The sequence below is a fragment of the Aquarana catesbeiana genome, linkage group LG06, assembly GCF_042186555.1.
Source record: "Aquarana catesbeiana isolate 2022-GZ linkage group LG06, ASM4218655v1, whole genome shotgun sequence".
In the NCBI taxonomy this organism is placed as follows: Eukaryota; Metazoa; Chordata; class Amphibia; order Anura; family Ranidae; genus Aquarana; species Aquarana catesbeiana.
The window spans coordinates 47,431,854-47,450,146 of NC_133329.1; the positions used below are offsets into that span (position 1 = coordinate 47,431,854).

Genomic DNA, 18,293 nt, shown 5'->3' on the forward strand with positions numbered 1-18,293 from the left:
ACAACAATCTCATTGAGTTTTAAAAAAACACACCAAAAATACATTACTAATGTTAATAATGTTCAAGTGGTAAGTCTTGAAAATAAAAAAATATACATAAACAAAAACGGTGCTTTGGGTTAACTTTATCTAAAAACTAAAAAAAAATCACTAGAAAAAAAAAAAAAGAATAATGGGTTCTTTGTGGTAACTTTACAAACCTAAAAAAAAAAATAAAATAAGGGAAAAAGTATTATTAGTATGGAAACATTGTTTATAAAAAGCATACTATATCATTCATGAGATCAAAGAGAAAAAGAATTCAGAAATCAGTTTGGGAGAACTCTGATTATGAACAGCAAAACACCTTCGTTCTTTAGAGCATTCGTAAAGAAGAAATAAAATGCGCTGCATTCAACGATCACAGATTTTGCAGCGTGATGAATGTGCTACCTACAATACGAACACTAGTTTTACTAGACCGAGTGCTTCCGTTTAGTTTTTGCTTATGAGCATGCGTCGTTTTTTTGTCCGTAGGACTAGCATACAGACGAGCGGACTTCGGGGTCCGTCGTAGTTACGACGTAAAGATTTGAAGCATGTTTCAAATCTAAAGTACGTCGGATTTGAGGCTAAAAAAGTACGTTGAAAGTCCGGAGAAGCCCACACACGATCGGATTACCAGCCAGCTTTAGTCCGTCAGCGTCCGTTGGACTTTTGTAGCTGAAAAGTCCGACCGTGTGTACGCGGCATTAGGGATTCCAATAATCTCTTCAAAGAAGGGCAAATCAACAGGAAAAAGTTCAATGAAATTCTCGTGACTTGTTATATGTAGATATAGTGAATCCACCACCACCCAAAGTGCACATTTACCAGCTGCACAAGTTTATATTCTTGTGGTTTATACCCAGCCAGGACCTTTTCCTCCCAAGACTTCAGATGTTGATCTGGTCAGCAGGCGTAATAAACCATCCAGTCAGGAACAAAATAGATGGTGCAGTTTGTGGACCTATACACGGTTCTTTTGTAATACTTTCATTTGTTCACATGAGACTTTGTATGTAAGTGCTTGTGACAGATGTAGCAATTACCCCCGAAGGAGCTGCTGATTTTGATCGGGCCTGTTCTCTGATATCTTACACCCCTTAAACCTGTTCAATCCCCTTGACACAGCTGTAGTGCAGTGTTGTAGTGATATTAATACAGATTTTAACTTTCAATATCTCTACTATAATTATACACATATACCTCTACCTGGGTGTTTGTTGTTCCACCTGCAGGAGAAAGACAACACTGCACACGAAAATTTGTGATTTGACAAATTTGATTTCTTTTACTGAAACGGTTTTTAAAAGTTATTGCAGTGACTACACTATCACACCAACGTAGTGCAACAGTACAGTAAATAGTCACCAATTTCTTTGTACACATACACATACATATATATATATGTTCTTGAATAGGCCCCCTCTTGGTGTGTCTCCAGGTGGGACTAGTGTTCAAAGTGAAATTGTCTTAACTCCAGACACTTAATATACAGATATTTAATGTCAGAACTATAAAGATGAAACATTGCTTGGAAGTGGGGTACAATTATCTATTTTAGCCGAGTTCCAAGATGTAGCTTTTTTAGTGTCCTTTGTCAAGCTGCAATACTTTACCTGTTTGGTACAAGCTTCACAGATGGAGACACCCCTATAGTATACACTGGAGCACCTGTGTGCCCCCCCCCTAATAAAAATGGTGTTCTTTTGTCCCACACTAGTGCTCCAGTGTCCAGATGTGAAAACAGCTGCTGAGTGTCCTCTCCTTACACAGAATCTAGTTTGCATTTCATTCTAGTAACAAAGCCATCTACACAACCCAATTCTTTGAAGCCAAGTATAGGGCGTCAAAATGGTGGCCAAATGCATATGGCCTAAACAATGGTATTTTATAGTCCGAAATAAAAATGTGTGACCTGAACGAATAATGTGCCCATGAACATGAAAGTTGCCATTTTAAACTGTACAACAGTTCCTAAAAGCACATGGAGCAGCACGAACGTAATAAACACAAAAAGAATAGGAACACAGCACAACTACTTACTTTTTTGCAGCACTCTCCGGATCTTTCTGTACTGCTCATGTTCTCGTAATTTCAGGTTCGACCACCGCTTCCTGAGCTGATCTTTCGATCGTCGTACCCCGAATTTCCGGTGCAGACTCCTGACCACTTTCGCCATGATCTTGGCCTTTCGGACATTGGGGTTGGGGTAAGGCCCATACTTTCCATCATAGTCGGCCCTCTTCAGGATGTCCACCATCTCCAACATCTCCCCAAAGGACATATTTGAGTCCTTTAATCTCCTTCTGGATCGGGACGTTTCAGGCTCCGGCCTTTCCTCCTCCTCGTTGCTACAATTAGCACGATCTTGCTGTCTATCCGCCATGTGCTCTTCCCCCACTGCGCCGAACAAAAAGGGGCGGGGAATAGACTAGAAAGAACGTCAGGGGCGGGCGGAGTTATACGCATGCGCAGTGTGTATAAATCGTAACGCGCGCGCGTCTTACGTACGATCTGTGAGCAGAGGAAGGAGCATCGGAGACGCCAATCGTGATAACAAAGGTAGGATCTAAACTTGGGCCTATACTGCTTCGAAATGGAAGCCTATATTGTAACAAGATTAGGGGAGTTTGGCCTGACATTAGGGTTTGTCTTGTGTTGTGTCTTGCAGAGAAAATGGATGGGTTCAACGACCACAATTTCCTGCCCCTGTTTATTGACAAATACAGGGAGCTGCCCTGTCTGTGGCAGGTGAGACACCCCCACTATAATCACAAACAGAAGAGGCAGGCAGCGCTGGAGAAACTGCTGGAGTTGGTGAAGCCGGTGGTCCCGACAGCAACCATCCCTTATTTAAAAGCTAAAATTGGTGGCCTGAGGAGCACATATCTTAGGGAACGCAAGAAGGTCACAGATTCCCAGAGGTCCGGAGCTGCAGCAGATGACGTTTATGTCCCCAGGCTCTGGTACTATGAGAGACTGCGATTTCTGTCAGACCACACTGAAGTCAGGGAATCCCTCTCTACTCTTCCTTCCACACTTCCTTCCATACCAGCTGAGGCTTACGATGTCCAACCTGGGCCTTCCATCCAGGAAGAAGTGGAGGAGCCCAGCTGGAGTCAGGTATAGCATTCTTCTATATTTCTGGGCAATAAATAAATGATGTTTACTAGATGTTATTATTGATCATTAATTGCTGATTAAAAAAAGTGTTTTACATATCAATAGACAGTAGTGGGCACCCAAAATTGGGACAAGAATGCAAAATGCTGGGCTCAGAATGATAGTCTGTTATATTTGTTAACATTCAATTTGCAGCAGTCAGGAGGTGAAAATTGTGTTTAATTGATGTAAAAAATACTAAAACTATGTCCCTTTTTCATACACAGGAAGACCTCAGCCAGGAGGAGGCTGTGGAATGTGGCAGCCAGGAGGAGGCGGGGATTAGTGGCAGCCAGGAGGAGGCGGGGATTAGTGTCAGCCAGGAGGAGGCGGGGCTAAGTGTCAGCCAAGAGAAGCCTGGGATCAGTCGCAGCCTGACTGAGTCTCAGGTCCCTCCCCTCCGCCTGCCACATAAACGAGCCAGGAAGGCCACTCCCAGTCCTGTGCAGGATTCAATATACAGGCTGATCCAGGAGGCTTCTGCGTCCCTCAGAGCCTTCCCCAGTCCTGCAGAGACCTTTGCCTGCATGGCTGCCACCAAATTGCAGGGCATGCAGGAGGGCCAACGCAAGCTCTCTGAGGACCTGATTTATAAAGTCCTACGTAAGGGGGAGAGTGGGGAACTGACACCCAAGACGGATGTCATTGAGATCGACGACCCTCCTCTTCCTCCTCCTCCTGCTGCCACAACTCCACCACCACAGCCACAGCATGGAAGGAGGCGTGGAAAGAAGACCAAAGAGTGATTGCCCTGGGTTCAGTCTGGTCTGAAAAAAGCTGCAGTCTCTCGTATGACCACAGCCTGGGGACACAGATGTCATCTGCTGCTTTCCGGATCTCTGCGACTTCTGGACCAGACTGCCCTCCCTTAGATATGGCCTCCTCAGGCCACCAATTTTGCTTTTAAATAATTGATGTCTGCCCTGGGGGTCCAAGGCTTCGCCAATTTCTGCAGTTTCTCCAGCGTTGCCTCCCTCTTTGTTTTTTTATAGTTGTGACCCCTTAATAAAATTTTTTTAGGTAAATTCTATTCTCCTGTATGTGTTTTCATCCAAAAAGGACAGTTTGTTGGAGACGATTCAGGTACATTTCTAACATAAAATGTGAAATTAACAAGGGACAACAACACCAAACAATCTCCTACAGATTAAATAGAACAACATATCAATGGTGTTGTGGGAACTTGTCACAAAAAACACACAAACATATTCGGGAGCACAAATCAAAATCACCAAAAAAAAAAAAAGAGAAACACAAAAAAAGATTCTACATTAAAGGCAAAAAAAAAAAATAAAATATACAAAAATATGTTGTCAGATGTGAGAAATCAAAATATATTGAGGGAATACCGATAAATAGTAACGAAAGAAGTTTGTGAGAAGTGTGTGTGAATATGAGCAGCAAAACTACTTAATTCTTGTCACATTATAAAGAAGAAGAGAGGGCGCTGTATTAAACCATTTTTAACATTGCAGCGTGACGAAAGTTCTGTATCCATTGCGAACGCTAAGTTTACCAGAACGAGCTGTCCCGTCTCGGAATTTCTTCTGAGCATGCGTGGCACTTTGTGCGTCGGAACAGGCCACACACGGTCGGAATTGACGCGATCGGATTTTGTTGTCGGAAAATTTTATCTCCTGCTGTCCAACTTTGTGTGTCGGAAAATCCAATGGAAAATGTCCGATGGCGCCCACACACGGTCGGAATTTCCGACAACACGCTCCGATCGGACGTTGTCCATCGGAAAATCCGACCGTGTGTACGGGGCATTACACATAAATATGCTTTGATTTAAAATTATTCCATTGTGGAGACTTAACAGCTCACTATTAAAAGACGACATATGCTCTGCAGATATCCAAACCACTATATCCAACTTCATCTCGGACCATAGTAATGACGATACCTCTGCCCCGATACAATGGGAGGCATTGAAATGCGTATTACGGGGGGTCTTTATTAAACATGGCTCTAGACTCAAACAAATCCATCTTGCCCAGATTCAGGAACTGTCTCATTGGATTACTGACTTAGAACATTCCCATAAACGTATCCAATCCCCAACCACCCAACGTGCCTTATCCAACGCCAAACTTAAACTGTTGAACTTGTTCAAACAGAAATCCCTGTCCATTAGAGACAAATCATGTAAACTGTTTTATGTCGAAGCTAACAAACCAGGTAGAATGTTAGCTAGAGCCCTCCATGCTAAAAATAGCATTGCTTCTATCCCTAAACTCAAAGACCTGATGGCCAACTCACCCATCATCCGAAAGACATTAACGAATTGTTTTGTTCATTCTACGCCACTATACAACCTCCCACCACGGCCTCCAAACATGTCACCTGAAGACTTTCAATCTAAAATTGATGAATATATTGCTACCACAGCACTTCCAACTATCCCTACAGACATGGTGCAGGATTTTGAGCAACCTTTTATTGAGGACAAACTTGTGTTGCCAAAATCCTCCCTTAAACCTAACAAAGGCCCAGGCCCGGATGGCTACTCGACCCGTTTCTATAAATCCTTCCGAGACTCCCTTACACCACTTCTCATAAAAATGTATAATGACATCTTCGGAGACTCTCCTTTTCCTTTGTAAGCCCATATCATAGTCTTACCTAAACCCGGGAAAGATCCTACACTATGCGGGAGCTATCGCCCCATCTCTCTCACCAACATTGACATTCGCTTATACTCCAAACTACTGGCCAATCACCTTCTTCCAACTATACCCGACCTGATACACCTTGACCAGGTAGGGTTTACACCTAGGAGAGAGGCCAGGGATAATATCCTTAAAACCATTTCCCTGATGGAATATACCCAAAAATGCTAAATCCCCACTTGCTTGATCTCGGTCGACGCTAAAAAAGCGTTCGACCCGGTTCACTGGCAATTCCTAGAGAGAACACTTCAACAAGTGGGCCTGGGGCCCAACATGCTATGCAAGTTCCTGGTTCTTTATGATAATCCTATGGCAAGGATACAATCTAATGGCCTCCTATCTGATCCAATATGAATTCGTAATGGAACTCACCAGGGATGTCCCCTGTCGCCATTACTATACATACTCACTATGGAACATCTTGCCATGGCCATACGGCACAACTCCAACATTCAGGGTCTTTCTATTGGCCATTGTCAGTATAAATTATCCCTTTATGCTGACAACCTCTTATTATATGTCACCAAGCCCCACACGTCTATACCAGCCATTATCGAGGCATTTATAGAGTTTGGATTGGCTAGTAACTTTAAAGTAAATTACGATAAAACGGAGGCCCTTAACCTCTCCTTACCCAAACCTACATTGGCCCAGGTTCACTCTTAATTTGGATTTAAATGGCAACAAAAAGCTGTCAAATACCTGGGGATCCAAATTCCTACCTTCTTGCCCTCCCCGACAGATTTAAACTACACACCCCTAATAAGAACATTGCAAACATGCCTTGAATCTTATGACAAACCGAAAATCTCCTGGTTTGGCCGAATGAATGTCGGCAAAATGGACATTCTGCCTAAACTTTTATACATTTTTCAGGCAATTCCTCCCCTCCTCCCCGTGGTTTCTTCCAATCTATCAATAAGGCTATTCAGGACTTCACATGGCGTCATAGGAGGTCCAGGATTGGCTTTCATATTTTAGCTTTGCCTAAAAATAGAGGGGGTGTTGCTCTCTCTGACCTACGACTGTACTTCCACGCTGCATCGTTGATCAGAATAGTTGATTGGTACCATGGCTCCTCTACTAAACTGTGGACATCATTAGAAAATGACCGAATATCTCCCGACCTCACATCCCTTCCATGGACACACCCGACACACAGACCCCCTACAGACCTAATGCCCCTTGCGACTTCCGCTACGTTGCGAATTTGGGACAGCTACCTTACCAAAGGTTTATTGTCCTCGAGACCTAGTCCCTTGACTCCATTATTTGATATCAACTCTTTCCCTCTGACTTGTGCTAAACATAATTTTCTTGTTTGGCAAAAGACAGAGGCCCCTCTGTTAGGACATACGCTCAGTGCTGGAAAACCAATTCCCCTACCTGACATGCTCTCTTCCTGCCACAACCCATCCATGGCTTGGCTTGAACACACTCATCTAACGCACTTTATAAACAAAATACTGAACATTGACGATTTGACAAGACCACATACAGCCTTTGAGTCATTGTTATCCCAGTCAGACAGACCAGAGCATTCACCATCCCTGATTAGGGATGAGCAGAACACCAGAACATGCGAACAGGCAAAAAATTTGTTTGAACACGCGAACACCATTAAAGTCTATGGGACACGAACATGAATAATCAAAAGTGCTAATTTTAAAGGCTTATATGCAAGTTATTGTCATAAAAAGTGTTTGGGGACCTGGGTCCTGCCCCAGGGGACATGTATCAATGCAAAAAAGTTTTAAAAACGTCAGTTTTTTCAGGAGCAGTGATTTTAATAATGCTTAAAGTGAAACAATAAAAGTGTAATATTCCTTTAAATTTCATACCTGGGGAGTGTCTATAGTATGCCTGTAAAGGGGCACATGTTTCCCGTGTTTAGAACAGTCTGACAGCAAAATGACATTTCAAAGGAAAAAAAGTCATTTAAAACTACTCGCGGTTATTAATGAATTGTCGGTCCGACAATACACATAAAAGTTCATTGATAAAAACAGCATGGGATTTCCCCACAGGGGAACCCCAAACCAAAATTTAAAAAAAAAAATGGCGTGGGGGTCCCCCTAAATTCCATACCAGGCCCTTCAGGTCTGGTTTGGATATTAAGGGGAATCCAAAATGTAAAAAAAAAATGGCATGGGGTCCCCCCAAAAATCCATACCAGACTCTTATCTGAGCATGCAACCTGGCAGACCCGGTGACCCTGCCCCCATCTGACGCACGGGGACTTGATGGGGACTTCCCCTATGGCTTTCCCCATGATGTCAGAGGGGGCGGGGTCACCCGTTACGTAATGGGTGACCCCGCCCCCCCCTGACATCACGGGGAAAGCAATAGGGGAAGTCCCTGTCAAGTCCCTCCATTATTTAAGAAGTGTCAGGAGAAGTGTCAGGAGAAGAGAAGCATCACACAGCGGGAGCCTCCCATGGATGCGGAGAGGCCCGAGAACGAAGAAGGGAAGAAGACGTCATGGAGGAAGATGCCGGACGAGAACACAGGAGCAAGAAGGAGAGGATTGGAGGAAGAAGAAGATGAAGAAAGAAACCGAAGGAAGAAGGATGGAAGAAGGAAGAAGACCCGAAGAAGATGGAAAGAAGAAGACTTTAAATAAAGGAATTGTCAAAAACTGTCTCTTGTCATTTTTAACATTTTTGACACTTTTTTTGTGAAATGGTAGGGGTAATTTTGTACCCCATTACCATTTCTCACGGGGGGGGCTGGGATCTGGGGGTCCCCTTGTTAAAGGGGGCTTCCACATTTCAATAAGCCCCCCGCCCGCAGACCCCCACAACCACCGGCCAAGGGTTGTGGGGATGAGGCCCTTGTCTTCATCAACATGGGGACAAGGTGCTTTGGGGAGCTACCTCAAAGCAACCTCCCAATGTTGAGGGCATGTGGCCTGGTATGGTTCAGGAGGGGGGCCCCCCCCTCTTTTCCTGTGACCTGCCAGGTTGTGTGCTCGGATAAGGGTCTGGTATGGATTTTTGGGGGGATCCCACGCCATTTTTTTATTTTTTTTTGGCGCGGGGTTCCCCTTAAAATCCATACCAGACCTGAAGGGCCTGGTATGGAATTTACGGGGACCCCCACACCATTTTTTTTTTCTTATTTTGGTTCGGGGTTCCCCTGTGGGGAAATCCCATGCCATTTTTATCAATGAACTTTTATGTGTATTGTCGGACAGACAATTCATTAATAGCCACAAGTAGTTTTAAATGACTTTTCTTCCTTTGAAATGTCATTTTGCTGTCAGACTGTTCTAAACACAGGAAACATGCGCCCCTTTACAGGCATATTATAGACACCCCCCAGGTATGAAATTTAAAGGAATATTACACTTTTATTGTTTCACTTTAACTATTATTAAAATCACTGCTCCCGAAAAAACAGCCATTTTTAAAACTTCTTTTTGCATTGATACATGTCCCCTAGGGCAGGACCCAGGTCCCCAAACACTTTTTATGACAATACCATGCGTATAAGTCTTTAAAATTAGCACTTTTGATTTGCCCCATAGACTTTTAAAGGGTTTTCCGCGGCTTTCTAATTTGCCGCGAACACCCCAAATTGTTCGCTGTTCGGCGAACTGGCAAACAGCCAATGTTCGAGTCGAACATGAGTTTGACTCGAACTCGAAGCTCATCCCTATCCCTGATATATCAGATACTGATTCAGGTCTCTTATCCATACCCACCAAATGGTAAAGGGAGATGAACTTGTCTTCGAATGATATGAATGGGGCAAAACAATGGCGCTCTCTTTTAAATTATCTATCTCATCTCATGTCCAAGAACGGAATTATCTTATATTCTCTAGCTTGATCCTAATGTTTCCGACATATGTTGGAGATGCTTGCAGGCCCTGGGTAACATGACACACATTTGGGGTACGTGCCCACATGTTACCCCCTTTTTGGGACAAGATTCTCCAGCTATACAACAAACTTGTTGGGGACAAATATCCTAATGAACCCCTGCTTAACGGTCCTATCTATGTTACCAGGGTCATACAAACAAATCAAGAAGAGCTTAATTCGCCATTTGCTGACTGCTGCATGTTCAGTTATTGCTAGATATTGTCATCAACCAGTGGACCCTCTCTAGCGGACTGGGCCTGCGAAGTGGACAGGATCGAACATATTGAAAGAATGTTAGCGTGGGATGCTGATACTACTACTAGTCCCTCTGGGCCCTCTCATGGGTAGCTTGATATACCTTTACCCCCCTCTTCCCTTTCTCTCTTATACCCTCCCCCCCCCTTTTTTTTTAAATTCTTTCTCTCTTTCCAGGTTTCTCCGCCCTTTCTACTCCTCCTCCTTTACCTTTTTAAGATTATAGTAATCTTACCAGTAGATTCAACACACTCTCAGGCCATATGTGTTGAGCCTTGTTTTTTTCTGTTTTCTACACCATTGTTTAAAGTGGTCTACTGGTTCCTTGAGTTACCATTACTTGATTCATTTCTATACACTTTGATGATATCAACATGGCTATGCTTATGTGATACATGTTCTTTTAATGTCCTTCCAATCCCAATGTACACTTGTTTATTCAACGGAAATGTGATATATCTTCCCTATGGTTATTCAATGTTTAAAAATGCTTGAAACTTAATAAAACAGATTCAACATAAAATGATTCCATTGTAGCTCTGGCTGTATGTTTAGGGTCGTTGTCCTGTTGGAAGCTGAACATCCGCCCCAGTCTCAAGTCTTTTGCAGACTCTAACAGGTTTTCTTCTAAGATTGCCCTGTCTTTGGCACCAGCCATCTTCCCATTAACTCTGACCAGCTTCCCTGTTCCCACTGAAAAAAAGCATCCCCACCACATGATGCTGCCACCAACATGTTTCATGGTGGGGATGGTGTATTCAGGGTGCATTGTTAGTTTCCGCCACACATAGCATTTCATCTGACAAGAGCACCTTCCTCCACATGTTTGTGGTGTCCCCCACATGGCTTCTTGCAAACTTCAAACTGGACTTCCTATGGCTTTCTTTCAGCAATGGCTTTCTTCTTTCCACTTTTCCATAAAGGTCAGATTTGTGGAGTGCACAAATAATAGTTGTCCTGTGGTCAGATTCTCCCACCTGAACTGTGGATCTCTGCAGCTCCTCCAGAGTTACCATGGGCCTCTTGGCTGCTTCTCTGATGAATGCTCTCCTTGCCCGGCCTGTCAGTTTAAGTGGATGGCCATGTCTTGGTGGGTTTGGAGTTGTGCCATACTCTTTCCATTTTCGGATGATGGATTGAACAGTGCTCCGTGAGATGTTCAAAGCTTGAGATACTTTTTTATAACCTAACCCTGCTTTAAACTACTCCACAACTTTATCCCTGACCTGTCTGGTGTGTTCCTTGGCCTTTATGATGCAGTTTGTTCACTAAGGTTCTCTAACAAATCTCTGAGGGCTCCACAGAGCAGCTGTATTCATACTGAGATTAAATTACATGTATTATATTACATGTAAATTGTATGTAACCATTGTTGTTTATGTTGTGTTTATTATCAGCTATGCTTGCACTTACACCTTTGGGATGCCTTGCTTAACACCACCACCTTCTGGGCACCCCGTACTGGCCTTGCTGGCTTAGTTAGATGCGGATCATTTCTCACTCCCAGATTGGAGGTGAGCATGCGGTTCTCCGCGGCATTGGGGTCATCTGCAAGGTTTTTTGACACCATAGGCGAAACATAATTTTGCTGCCCCCATTGGCTCCGCCCCTGACTACACCCCCTTTGTCCTGCCCATGTATACTGTGAAGGTGGCGGGGGAGATGTTTGCGGTGCCTCTCCGCAATTTTTTCTGCCGTGGTCTGTAGGCCCGCACCTGCACCTCTGGACCTGGCCTGAAGACAAATAATGGTGCACTGGCTCGCTTCCTCACGCCAGCCGTGGTATATGGACAGGCTAGGACAGTATACAGGCAGGCTAGAACGGTGTACAGGCAGGCTAGGGCAGTATACAGACAGGCTAGGATGGTATACAGGCAGGCTAGGATGGTATACAGGCAGGCTAGGATGGTATACAGGCAGGCTAGGATGGTATACAGGCAGGCTAGGACGGTATACAGGCAGGCTAGGACGGTATATAGACAGGCTATGACAGTATACATACAGGTTAGGACCTAGCCTAGGGGGAGAGAGAGAGGAAGGTGAGAAGGAGGAAGAGAGAGGGGAGGGGGGAAGAAGGTGCATAGCACAAAGGGGTGAGAACAGAGAGGGGGGTTTTTCTGGGGGTCTCACTCACCAATTATGCTCTTCCATTCAGGCTGGTCTCCCCCAGGGCTGTGGCAGCTATTGTTTGAAAACTGCCGCACAAATGAGAGGCAGAGTATCGGATTGGATAAGCAGCTGAGTGAGGGAGGGGTTAGGAGGACAGTGGAGACAGAACACAGCCCGACTTCTGCACAAGCTAGCTGGCTTTCCCTGCTCTCACTGTGTCACTGTGACAGGATGCCAGAGGCTGTGGAGCGCCAAAGCTAGAGGGGTATAGCCACTCTCGATCTCTATTCTGTACGGTCACGGTGCCTGGTGGAGAAGACGCTCCTCCCGCAGCTGGCCACACAGACTCCGCCCCCTGCTCCACCGGCTCTTGTTTATCCTCATCCCGGCCGGTGTTCTGCCGAGAAAGTTCCGCTCGGCGTATAAGTTCCCCCCTCTACTGCGCCTGCGCAGTAGGTATCGGCGGAAATAGCCGAAGCAGAACAGCTGAAAATCAGCTGTACATGGCGCCTGTAAGAGGGCCCCTCGCGGGCTCGCTTCGCTCGCCACGCTTCGGGCACGGCCTCGCTGCGCACAGCACTTTTAGATTCCCCCTCTAGGTCCACTTGGATGGTGGGGAAGGAACCTGGACCCAGAGCGCAGGCGCCGTGTACAGCTGATTGAAGCATTTCAGCTTCGGCTATCTCCGGCGGCTGACAGTAGTATGCGCAGTACAGGGGGGGAACTTATCCGCCGAGGGAACATTCTCGGCAAGACACCGGCTCATCCTCTGGCTTGTCACCCCACATCCTGCAATAGAGCTCCAATCTGCTCTGTGCAGTGGGGTGTGTGATAGCAGCCAGCAGTGGGGGGTCACTGTGTCGGCAAAGAATTTTACCGCCCCCTTCATCGTGGCCCCCTTCATCATGCCTGATCCTCCTAATGGTGACACCGGCCCTGTCTGTGGGGCTCTGCGGTGTCCCCTTCATTGCTGCGGGTGTCCACACTCGGCGGGCACTAGGTCCCATTTCGGCATTGTTGGAAGTCCTGTACATGCACCGTTGTGTGGCGCATGCGCTCTCCGATGACGGTCGGGCTGGATGACGTCAGACACCCAGATAGCATGTGATCCCTGGCCAGTGTTCTGCCAAAATCTCCAACCTGTCGAGAACACCAACCATGTAATTCACGGTTGGAGATCCTGACAAGCTCTCTGTACTGCGCATGCTTGCACATGCCTTAAACAGCTATAGAAGGAGAGCACAGGTGCTTAGAGGGAGACAGATGCCCCCATCATTCCCCCAAGCTGCAGTGGAGACTGATGGCTACACATATGAGGCACAACTATCTCTAGGTAAGAACCCAATGATTTTAGAGCCCTGGTTAGCCACACTAATTAAAAAGTAAATAGGCAGTGCAGAGCTAAAGTGCAACCGGAGGACTCAAAGTTTGCTCATATATAAAATGAAAGTCCCCTTAAAATTGAGAAGATGGAAAAAGACAAGTTGACAGAAGGAAGTCTCCTCTGTGGTGGTCTGGGTGCTGAAACAGTTCATACGGTGCAAGGCAATCAGTGATTCCACCACCAGCTAGCCAAACCGCTCACCTCAGTCACTGAACCCCTGAGCTAACAGATGGGTCAAACAGACATTTACCACTCTCAGTGGTCATGGATGAAAACTTGAATGGGTAGATAATCACACCACTTGGGAAGACCCCACTTGATTGTAATCAATTTTCAGCTGACATGAAATATAAAAATATATATAGTGTACACTGCGTGGCTAAAACAACTTCATTTATCAAAAGTCAGGTACTCACATAAAAAGCACTAAAACCCTAGTGCTGCTATAAATGGTGAATGATAACATCATAAGTAAGGTGGCTGCAGTGACGTCCAAGGGAACTCCCGGTCGCACTTTTAGCACTGCACTGCCTATTTACTTTGTACTTGTTAAGGGCTTATATGTTATACCTTCAGTGTCCAGCTGCTTTTATTTTACAGTTAGGATATTGTTTTTGCGCTGACTGAATCCTCAATTTTTATAGCCACACTAATTCCCTAATAAGCATGCATCTTCCACAGTATATTCCCCGTTTACTATAGGGAGAGTGGTCTTTGCCCTTTGTCTTTATCCCCCCCCCCCCCTCATAAGTACTTTTTTTATGTTTTCTAGTACACCTAAATGGATTGTGCATCCACTCAAGGTAGATCTATATTTTCTTGAACTAATTTGTGGGATTAATGTATCTACTTGACCAGCTACCCTATTCGTGTATTGGTGCAACCCAGTTTGGAGGTATATTATATAGATTGTTTCTACTCCTTTTAGAGGGGATACTAGGAAACTATAAGTATATCTGTACGTATAGGTCACACTTCAATTTTGTTTTGGTCTTATAGGCATGTTGGCTCATGGGGAGAATTGACACCCCATATGCGAGACTGATGTAGCCTTACAATCTGTAAGCACTATTCAACTAATATTTTATTGAATGACAACGACAACATTGAATACATCATTATGTGTAGCCTTCAATATGTCCACAGCAGACTTGTATGTCCCCACATCTAACAATTGAGTCACATTCTGGCAGATTTGGGTTCCCTATGGGCTCTGGGGGTTTGCACTGTGACCTTGATATCCCTTTGCGAGTAAGTGTTTTACAGAGAATAACAGTGACATTACAGTCTGTATATGATCATTGGAGGATATTTGTATTTTAAAAAAAGTATGTTCTCATTTGAATAGATTGTTTAAAGCTCCTGAAGAAGCGGCCAGGTCGCGACACATATAGAGCGGAAAATTGATTGATTACATTTTTTTAAATTTAATTAATTTAAAATAATTAATTTATTTAATTTAAATTATTTATTATTAATTTAATTAATTTAAAGAGATTGATTTTTTTTCAATATCTTTTATTATTATTATAATTATTCTTTACAAACAAAAATACATATACAGGATTGCGACCTGCATAATCCTGCTTCCCAAAGGAAACAAACCATTTTCCTTGAAACCCATTCCCCCTCCCCCCTACTCCCCCCCACCCTCCCCTCCTCTGCTCTGGACCTGGGTTTAGTATCTCTTTCCTCTTTTAATGTACTATTCTGGACTATTCAAGCTCCAAGCATTTCTGCAAGCTTCATAGTCTGAGAGATTGATTAAAGTGTAAGTTCACCTTTACAGAAAAATCTGTAGGGTGAACTTGCACAGGACCCCCTTCTCACCCCCCCCCCCCCAGTCCTGCTGATCTGTTGCACGGCGATCTCCCACTCTGAGCCCCAGTATAGCCCCCTCACGGGCCCGGGGCTTAGAAATCCCCTCGACATACACGCGTCTTCCTCCCTGCTGACAGGACAGCCTATGTGGGTTCTGATTGGTCTATGTCGCCCATGTGACGGCGCCAAATTAGAATGCTCCGAAATGTCCCTCCTGACGGGGTACGTTTTGGAGATGCAGCTGCAGGGATTTCTACACCCCAGGCCCCTGAGGCGGCTATACCAGGGCTCAGAATGGGAGATAGCCGCAATCCAGGTCAGCGGGACTGGGGGTGAGGAGGTGGTCCTGTGGGGGCGAAGGGGTGAGGAGGGGGTCCTGTGTAAGTTCACCTTACAGATTTTTCTTTTACGGTGAACTTACCCTTTAAGGACAAGTAAACCCCCATTCTGGAAGATATATGAACACCTCGTGTGTAATTTACCTTATGTATGGTTTCATGTATGCGATGCGCTGCTCTAGAGGGAATAGTTAGCCTGCGACTCTTACTATTATTTTATATAGAAAATGTTTTTATCTCCTTTAAATGATTTACTAATGTTTTAATGCAAATCAAAAAATTTGTTTATTTTTATATACTGTATGTGTGCCTAAAAAGTCCATTATTCTGCTAATCCTCTTTCAATATTTTGCATAGACTTGGTACAGTGATTACCTAGGGTACCCATGGGCCTACTGATTACAATCAGATGCCAACACATATACCAAATTGTTCCATGATCCCCTCCTCAAGTTTATCATGGAAGCACATGAGATGATATCCATAACAGGCCCTATTTTTGTCGTCTACCCAAAATCCATAAGGATTACATCCACCTGGCAGATTGATTGTAGCAGCTATGGAGATTATTAATAGCTTTTTCTCCATATACATTGACTACTTTTTTGCAGCCACTAGCCCAAAATCTTCCATCTTATGTTAAAGACAGCATACACTTACAGATGCTTAAAGCTTACTCCTGGGAACCATCGTACCTGTGTCTTTCTCTTGACGTAGCCTCACTATATACATCCATAACCCATGATGTTGGCCTGAGAGGTGTTCAACACTTTCTTAATTATGATCCACTCCTGAACCCACGCCAAGCCCATTTTATCTTCGAGGCCACAAATTATTGTTTGATCCATAACTATTTTAAGTTTAATGGCGAATTCTATATACAGACCCACGGCACAGATATGGGGGCAAACTTTGCCTCCAGTTATGTTAACCTTACTATGGATCTAAGGGAAAATCGCTACATATGGCATAACAACACTTTTTCTTCACATTTATTGTTTTATGGGCGATATATTGATGATGTGGTCTTTACCTGGGATGGCCCTAAATCTCTAGTTAAGCATTTTTTGGAACACTGCAATGCCAATGACATGGGGGTGTCATTCATGTCAGTTTGTGATGAGAACACATTAGCTTTTCTTGATCTACAGCTTTGCCATGACAAAAGGAACCATCCATGCCCAAAATTATAATAAACCTACGGCATTTCAACACCCATTGTCAGCTGTGCAGAAACTTCTCGATAAAGGCTATCCTTCCAACCTTGTTGATGAGGCAGTCACTTTTTATAAACAGAATGTTTCATCTTTTCCACTTTTTCTGTTTGTTCATTGAGACTATTTTTGTTGCTATGGAGTATTCTCCTGATTGTTGGTCGGTCACCTCCAATCTTCCCTGGGACCGAATGATTACTGTAGCCTGTGTGTCCCCACAAATAAAATTTGCTGACACTAGTTCATCAACCTTTCTCAAAAATCATATCATTACCATTTTATTTTTCTATACATTTATTTATTGGTTTTGTTTATTCTATTCCTCTAGTGTTGTGTCTCTGCGTGGCTTGGAGTTTGTTGCTTTCTGCAGTACTGTTCCCTGCCACTGGGTGTCTGTTTTCCTGGGTGAGTGTGTGATCCCCTGACCTACGGCGTTCTTGGTCCATCCACTAGATTGTGCTGTTAGACGCCAGTCCTTGTTGGGGACAGGCGAATGGCATCCAAGAGAGAATTGTCTCTCTGGATCTATGTGCCATTTTTGCGGTACTGAGCATGTGCAAGTACATGCTCAGTCCGAGATCATGTCCGGTGATGTCATCAGCCAGCGCCAGGGCGCTGTGCTGTGACACCACATGGATAGGAGCCAGGCCTATATAATGGGAGCTTCTTCCCATTGTATGGCAGCATGATGGCTGTGATGGTCGTGGTTTAATTTACTTGAAGCCTGGATTGAGGTAAGATCCTTTTGAAGGTTGGGGCAATGTACAAATTTGTTGCATGCCCTATCTTTTCATTATATCTTATTTGTTACATGCTATTGATCCTTATAGGATTTTTGGTCATGGTTAAGTCTAATAAAATTAAATCTACCTCACCTGTTTGTGATTGGACTTTCGGTCTAAATGATGAAATGTCTGTTCATACCTTTATTTTTAATAGTAGTATTAGCTTTGTATATACAATTGAATACACAGTGTTTAGAAAACCAATGTGTCGATATATGTTTTATACAGTACCTCCTCACCAGCCTCAAGTTCTTGAGTTCCATCTTTTAAGATCCCTGCCCCGCAGGCCTCTTTGCCGTTTATCTTATCCTATGACAAGCATCTAATTGGTGCGCATTACCTACATGTACACTTAATAAACATTTTTTCTGGTGTGTTTTTTTTTCTGCATTTTGACTATGCAATTTGCATCACACTGTGGTAGCAATTATGCTATTTTTTCTAATTAGTTATATATCTTTTTTGCCTTTGACATCATTTTATCTTTTGTACTGTGACCTGGCTCCCTATTACTATGTATATATTTGACTTTATTGTTTTGAAGTTTACATATACATATATATGTAATATGGATACACGTCTACTCTTGCAGTTCTTTTTCAGAGATTGAAGCTTGTGTGTATTGTATTTTTGCTTTAAAGGACTATTTTAATTATGTCTT

At 43.9% G+C, this 18,293-nt stretch overlaps 1 protein-coding gene across 1 annotated transcript in view; it reads right to left on the reverse strand.

Annotated features, from left to right (window-relative positions):
* The window catches only part of LOC141148373 (uncharacterized), a 397,492-nt gene that overhangs the window by 202,946 nt on the left and 176,253 nt on the right, over positions 1-18,293 (reverse strand). The window lies entirely within an intron of this gene.